Raw genomic sequence first — 7,903 nt, 5'->3', positions numbered from 1 at the left:
ATTTAGGTTGCTTTCATGTCCTGGCTATTGTAAATAGTGCTGCAATGAACATTGGGGTGCATGTATCCTTTCAAATTATGGTTTTCTCTGGATATATGCCCAGGAGTGGGATTGCTGGATCATGTGGTGCTCTATTTTTAGTTTTTTTTTTTGGCCACACTGTGGCAGCATGTGGAACTTCCCGTGCCCCCTGCAGTGGAAGTGCAGAGGCTTAATCAGTGGACCACCAGGGGTGTCCTATTTTTAGTTTTTAAAGGAATCTCCATACTATGCTCCATAGTGGCTTCTGAAACCTTTCTTATTTTTGAATTTTGGGAGAAAGATTGATTGATTGATTTTTTTTCCTTGTCTTACTCTGCTTATCTAAAGACTTTGAGAGAATTCTGACAGGTCTTCAGAGTGTGTTGACACTGGTTGAATTTCAGTATTAGTACTCGGCCAGCATAAAGATTTGTTTTAGGAGAGTATCAGAGACACCAATTCCTAGAACTTGTTAGGGCAATGTCATGTAATCAATCCAGCTTTTATTATACATATAATTTATAAAATTATAATGAGATAACATGTAATGTGACATAATGATACAGGACCGCTGCTCCTGAATCCCTGGCCTGTGTGATATATGTTCCAGATGGGATTGTAATTCAGCAGTAGGAAGCATGGAGTTCTAGCATTAATGACAGAAAACACTAATTAGTTTTAATGAGTAGATGTGCAATTTAAGCACATAGTTGGAAACCACCTCCACCTTAAGTTTTGGATGAGCTCTTCCAGAACCTTAAGTTGATTTAATTATGTCTAGAATAAATAGCAGAGTTCAAAACTTATTTGACATAATTTTCAAAGTCATACAAGGGAGGTTATTTTACCTTACCAAATGATTATTTTGTAGAATTCTGCCTCATAGGTGAACTGCTGAGCAGTTCAAATACCTCCCTAAAGTAGCCAAATCTCCTGCATATGAATTTTAGACTTGAAAAGTTCAGCACCCTAAAACTGATGATCACCTGTCAGAATGATTCACTTTTCACAGCAAAGTTTGGGGTTTTTAAAAAATATTTATTTATTTTCCATATTGTTTTTTTTGGCTGCGTTGGGTCCCAGTTGGCGGCACACGGGATCTTTGTTGAGGCATACGGGATCTTTTTCATTACGGTGTGCAGTCTGCTCGGGTTTCTCTCTAGTTGCGGCGTGCAGGTTTTCTCTCTCTAGTTGTAGCGCACAGGCTCCAGGGTGTGTGGGATCTGTAGTTGTGGCGCGCGGGCTCCAGAGTGCGTGGGCTCTGTATTTTGTGGCAGGCAGGCTCTCTTGTTGAGGTGCGCGAGCTCAATAGTTGTGGTACGCAGGCTTAGTTGGCCGGCGGCATGTGGGATCTTAGTTCCCTGACCAGGGATCGAACCTGCATTCCCTGCATTGGAAGGCGGATTCTTCACCACTGGACCACCAGGAGAGTCCCCACAGCAAAGTTTTAAGATAAATTATATTTCTATAGAGGTTATTAAAAAGGCTACAAAGAATGATACCACAGACAAGGCCAGCTATTTATTTGCAACATAAAGGAAACTAAACATGAAATCACTATTGTATTTGTACTTGGAAAGCAGACTGAGTTAGAGGAAGTAGGAGCTGTTAATGTGAGGCTTAAGTGGGCCTCTAGTTTACATTCATTTGCTAAAGAGACAAGCAGGTTTGCAGCTGTGGGTAGCTGAAAGGGTAACTTTGGCTCTTGCTCTCGGATCTACCTGCAGGACCCCACCCTTCCAGCCAGACACTGCTCCCTGCCTTCCTCTTCTCTCAGCAGCCTATGTGCCTCCGCCTCCCCAGCCTTCTCTGCGTCCCCAGCCTCCTTGCCTCCTCAGCCTCAGACTTCTCTATGAGTAGTCTCCTCTATGGCTGCTGTTGCAGGACTATCATGAGAACCTAGTGGGCAGCATGAATCCCGTGTTTTCCTTGCCATTACGTGTGGTTCCTTAAAGGGTGGCTCTGGGTGACCCGCCCTGCCACTCCTACAGCCCCTGGCGAACGAGGCACTCACAGCAGTTTTAAACCTACTTGTAACATTCTTTCCATGGGACATGGGGACATGTTTCTCATTAGACCATAGACTCTGAGGGCAGCAGCCATGTTGCATTGGGCTTTCTGTAACCCAGCCTTGGCACAGCTGCCATACTGTGGGCGGTCGAGGAATGGATTGGTGAACTCCTGGGCCATTTTAACTGAAAAGATGATTCAAGTGAAAACTTTCAGGATGCAAACAACATGGGATAGTTTCTTGAAAATCTGTCATCCTCTTCTCATAGGCTGCAAGTATTTTCAGGATGAAAGTTTTCAAGCAGGAATAGGCAGTGGTAGCTGATAAGCCAAGTTTGGATGACAACAGCCAGCTCATTATCTTGATAAGAGTGAGATGATGCGGACCTCCCTGGTGGTGCAGTGGTTAAGAATCCGCCTGCCAATGCAGGGGACACGGGTTCGAGCCCTGGTCCGGGAGGATCCCACATGCCGCAGAGCAACTAAGCCCATGCGCCACAACTACTGAGCCTGTGATCTACAGCCCGCGAGCCACAACTACTGAGCCCGTGCGCCACAATTACTGAAGCCTGTGCGCCTAGAGCCCATGCTCTGCAACAAGAGAAGCCACCGCAATGAGAAGCCTGCGCACTGCAATGAAGAGTATCCCCCGCTCGCTGCAACTAGAGAAAACCCGCGTGCAGCAATGAAGACCCAACGCAGCCAAAAATAAATAATAAATAAAATAAATAAATTAAAAAAAAAAAAAAGAGTGAGATTATGGGCAGATCTTACCAAAGGAGGCAAATCTAAGATACTTGGGAGAATGACTCCATATCACTTAGGGAGGGAAATCAGGAGTGGGGAGAAGACAAGAGAATTAAAACTGGTACGTGGTTTCTGGCCTGGAGTTCAAAGTACTTTTCACCATTAATAGAGATAAGAAAAGTGAGTTTTGGGTGCAAGATTAGTTTGGACTTGAATATGTCTTTGAACTCCAGTGTCCGTAATTATTAAATAGGGATTGTACTTGCTCTCATTTCTGAGGAAATGAGATAATGGATGTGAGAGCACTTTGAAATTTGAAAGCTGGGAAGGACCAAATATGTAACAATAACCTTTATTCTTATTTTAATTATATTTAGACATATTCTGCCAGCAGTTAGAAAAAAGACTCGAGGTGATATTTGGAATCCAAAGGGAAGGTTGCATGCATGAGTGGAGAAGGAAGCAGGCATGAGTGGAGAGAGCTAGAGGGGCCAGCAAGTCTTTAGGGATGGGGAAGAAAAAAGGGTTGAATCAAAGGAGTAGTGAGAACTCCAAGACAGGGTTGGATAGTGTGGGGTGGTAGAAACCAAGACTATGGAGAATTTTTAGAAGCTGGAAATGTTCAACAGTGTCAAATGCTGCAGAGAGGCTAAGTGAGAAGAGGGATGATTAAACTCCATTGAGTCTGGTAAGCTTGAGTAAATGGTTTCAGGAGGGGGTTGAGGTAGAACCCAGACTTCATGTATTTTGAGGGGTGGCTGGGACTAGGTGTTAAGGTCCTGGAGGAGAGGAGGTGGCAGCTGTGGGTATCACCACAACTATAGGTGCTTAGTGGCAAAAGGAAGACAGTTTGATAATTTTTTTTATACTCTCATTTCAAAAAGGATTTGAAGGGTAAAGTAGGGGCAGAAAGATTGGCTGAGAATGTATTGAGGCTGCAGGGAAGTATGGGGGGAGAGAGAGGAGATTCTTGAGGAGCTGGACAAAGGGTGACATTCAGTCTAAGCAGAGGCAGTGGCTTTACAGATTAGAGAGAACCCTTTGGAGGCTGGGGGGAAATGTGAGGGTCTCAGAGTATTGGCAGAGCAGTGTAGGGGCCACTCAGGAGCACAGAGTGAGAGAGAATTGCAGAGAAGTTGGGCGGTTAGGAAGACAAGCTCTGAAACGGTGCTGGGAAGGAGAGCTAGCTAGTTAGCAAATGTTTCTTGTGGTACAAAACACATACAAAAATTTGCAAATACAGATGTTCATTTGTCACATTCAACTAAGAACTATTCACTTTCATACAAATCTAAATAGATAGGAAGGAACTAGATCTTTAATAAATGCTGGTTGAATTAAGTTACTTTCATTATATGTCAGTCAGGCGTTGATCTTACTCATGAATACAGCTACGTGGTTGTGCATGGATGTGTGTGTGTGTGTGTGTGTGTGTGTGTTTCTTTTAAAGATGCTGCAGTGTACATTGTTTTCTTTCACACTTAGACCTAATTGTGCCGCTCACTTTTTACCTAGGACTCCTCTTTGCAGAAGCTGGAAGCCCTGAGCTGATATGTTTCCCCCTCCCCTTCCCCTGTCTGGGCAGGAGCCTGAGGTGGGCAGTTTGCAGGGGCTATTGGTCACTTTTATCAACTGCATGACCTGCTACCCCAGGACTGAGCTTTGCTGAGGCCCAAAATGACTTCTTACTAACATGAAATTGAAAGACAGGCTGCGAATGAGCAAAGGTCCTGGCTTGCTGATTGGACTGCAGTCAGTGGTCGCCCCTTAGCCCTGGACACCACTTGGGGCCTGCCGTGTCCACAGTGATGTTTCTGGAAGCCAGATCTGGAGGTCAGCCTAGCCCAGGTTGTCATTAGCACTACCTCCCTAAGGTACCAATGTCCCACCTTCCCATTCTGCTCTGGCATTTCCTTCGTCTAGACACATCCTTGCACCGAGCCCTCCCTGCCGACCCTCTCTTGGGCCAGACTCTCCTTTCCCATATAAACAAAGTCTCCTCTACTGTTGACCTCATGGTGGACGCTCTGCATACCCCCGTCCCCCGAGGAAGGGCCCATCTCCTCACACCACGGTGCTGTGGGCAAGGCAGGTTGGCCTTCTTCTTGTCCCCATTACTGCATCCTAAGCAAGACCGCATGCCACCGGGCTTTGCCCCCTCCGTTCCACTCTCTGGAGCTTTCTCAGTGCTCCCTGAAGACTTTGACATTTGGTCTGTGGACTTTTCCTCTCAACCCTTAGTCCTGCCACCATCCTAGATAACTTCAACTTTCATGTGGCCAGCCCTGCCAACACCATTGGCAACGACGGTCCCTTACTTCTCCACCCCACTCTGGCTGCCTGTCCCATGGTCACAACCTGTGCCCGTCCTTGCCTTGGACTGGCCCGCCTTTGTGATCTCAAGCTTTGGCAGCATATCCGTGGTTATTCTCCTCCAGGACAGAAGCTCTCCCACTCATGTACTCTTGCAGTTCCCAACCTTGCACAGCTCTTTTTTTTAAAATTTATTTTTGGCTGCGTTGGGTCTTCATTGCTGCGCACGGGTTTTCTCTATTTGCGGCAAGCGGGAGCTACACTTCATTGTGGTGTGCGGACTTCTCACTGCAGTGGCTTCTCTTGTTGCGAAGCATGGGCTCTAGGTGCACAGGCTTCAGTAGTTGTGGCACGCGGGCTCAGTAGTTGTGGCTCACGGGCTCTAGAGTGCAGGCTCAGTAGTTGTGGTGCACAGGCTTAGTTGCTCCACGGCATGTAGGATCTTCCCGGACCAGGGCTTGAACCTGTGTCCCCTGCATTGGCAGGCAGATTATTAACCACTGCGCCACCAGGGAAGCCCTTGCACAGCTCTTGACGATTCCATTTTTACTTTTCTGCATTTACTTCCATCTCTGATCCAATTCTCACAGCCGTTATTTCAATGATCCTCTTCCCACCAACCTTCTTGCTTCCTTGTCTCTCCCTTGTACTCAGCCAGCAAGACTCCACCCTGGAGCAAGCCTCCTAATTCATCCTCTCCAGTTCCATACATGGGTCCTGTGGATTGCTGGTGAAATTGATATGCTTTTTCTGCCTGATGATCCCTACGCAGCTTTAGGCAGTCTCTCCCACTCCCCCTTTTCCTTTTCCAACTGTCCACGTCAACATCTTGCTCACTCTCAACAGAAGGCCTTACTTCCTTACAGAGACTGAGGCTGTAAAGTAGGGAGTGCCTTAACTTACTCTTCCATGTTTATGTCCGTCTGGCTCCCATCTTCTTATCCTTCCCCTCTTAGGAAAAGAGCTACCGATTCCTGTTTATTAAGGATTTAGATCTGGCCTCCCCATCCCACCATTTGCACCTGTATTTTTACTCTAAGCTCATAAACTTGCTCACACTTTCCCCATCTGAAAATCAAACCAAACAAAAAACTCTTGTTATCATCCTCCCCCACCTTCCTGCAAAGATAAGGCTGATCAGCTCTCTTCTTTTCTTACCTCCCATTCCCTCTCTAATCCGGTTTCTGCCCTTATCACTCCACAGTGAATGAATCATCAGTTGAACCCCATGTGGACAAAACAAACTGGCACTTCCCTTCCTCCTTTCCCTGTCCTCCCTGAGCCATTTGATTTACTGGCTGTCCCTTCCTCCCTTGGCTTTGCCCATTTGTCTAATCCTCCTTGCTGTCAAATCTTTTAGTTCCTTCTGAGTGCCCTTTATTGGCTCCCTTTGGACTCTCATCCCCTAAATGCAGCGTTGCTGGGTTTATTCTGTGCTCTGCTCTCCCCACTCTGGCTGCTCTCCCTGGCTGACCCCGTCTGCAGTCATGGCTTCAATTACCAATGCTGATTGAAAATTCACATGCCTCTAGCTCCTGTTCAGGCTTCTCTGAAGTTCCAGACCCTCATGCCCAACTGCCCCCTGGACACCTCCACTTAAATGTCCCTCAGGTACCTCAGACTCAGCCTCTTCCTAACAGAATTCATATCTTTTCAGCCAGACTTCTTCTCCTGGATTCTTTGTGAATATTGTCGTTATCCAGGATCCCGGCCTCTTTTCACCATTCCTAGTCAGTCATTAACTTTAGAGAGATGGAGGGATTTATGTTCACTGGAATCCCGGGGAAGCTGAGGGATGGAGATTGGCTTGGCAGGGCTGCTTTCCTGAAGAGATGCAGTGGATTGGGGGGCTACATACAACAGGGAGGACTACATGGTAGGAATGGCACTTAGAGAGCTGGCCCAGTGAGGGAAGGGTAGCTATGGGTGATGCTTCCAACCTTGTGTAAACTTCACCGAGCATCACCAAGGGCAGAGGTATTTGGAATTCTTGAAGAGAAAGGAACAAGCGAGCTTGCCTGTGCCCAAACAGATCTGAAGAGAGATAGCTCAAAGAGGATCAGGGACAGAGAGAAGCCCAACACAGTAAGATTCAGAAGTGGGAGGGCTGAGAGTACTTGGATCTCTCAGGGATAAGGAGGCCCCAAGTGAGTGTGGTTTATATATGTCCCATTTACAGTTTCTACCTCTGTAAGGTCTCCAACTGGATCCTCTTTTCCTCCAGGCTATTGCTCACTCCCATGTCTTGTCCAAAAAGCGAATCTTATTAAGCCGTTGGCTCTTTTTTTAAAAAAATAAATTTATTTGTTTATTTATTAATTTATTTATTTTGGCTGCATTGGGTTTTCGTTGCTGCGCACAGGCTTTCTCTAGTTGCGGTGAGTGGGGGCTACTCTTTGTTGTGGTGCGTGGTCTTCTCATTGCGGTGGCTTCTCTTGTTGCAGAGCACAGGCTCTAGGCGCGGGCTCTAGAGCGCAGGCTCAGTAGCTGTGGCGCACGTGCTTAGTTGTTCCGTGGCATGTGGGATCTTCCCGGACCATGGCTCGAACCTGTATCCCCTGCATTGGCAGGCAGATTCTTAACCATTGTGCCACCAGGGAAGTCCAAGCCATTGGCTCTTTTAACTTTTGGACAGTAAGTTAAAAATCCCTTAGCTCCTCACACAAGGTCCTTCAGGATATGGTCCCTGGTTACTATCTAGCCCCATCTCTTGCTGCTGCCTACACATTCTTTTTGCTTTAGCCACGTGAAATTCTTCCAGCTCTTTAAAAGCACCAGGCCTTCATATAGGGGTTCCATACTCCTGTGTTTG

The sequence above is a fragment of the Eubalaena glacialis genome, chromosome 2 (genome assembly GCF_028564815.1).
Source record: "Eubalaena glacialis isolate mEubGla1 chromosome 2, mEubGla1.1.hap2.+ XY, whole genome shotgun sequence".
Classification (NCBI taxonomy): Eukaryota; Metazoa; Chordata; class Mammalia; order Artiodactyla; family Balaenidae; genus Eubalaena; species Eubalaena glacialis.
The sequence above is the reverse complement of the archived record's forward strand: the minus strand, read 5'-3'. Positions refer to the sequence as shown.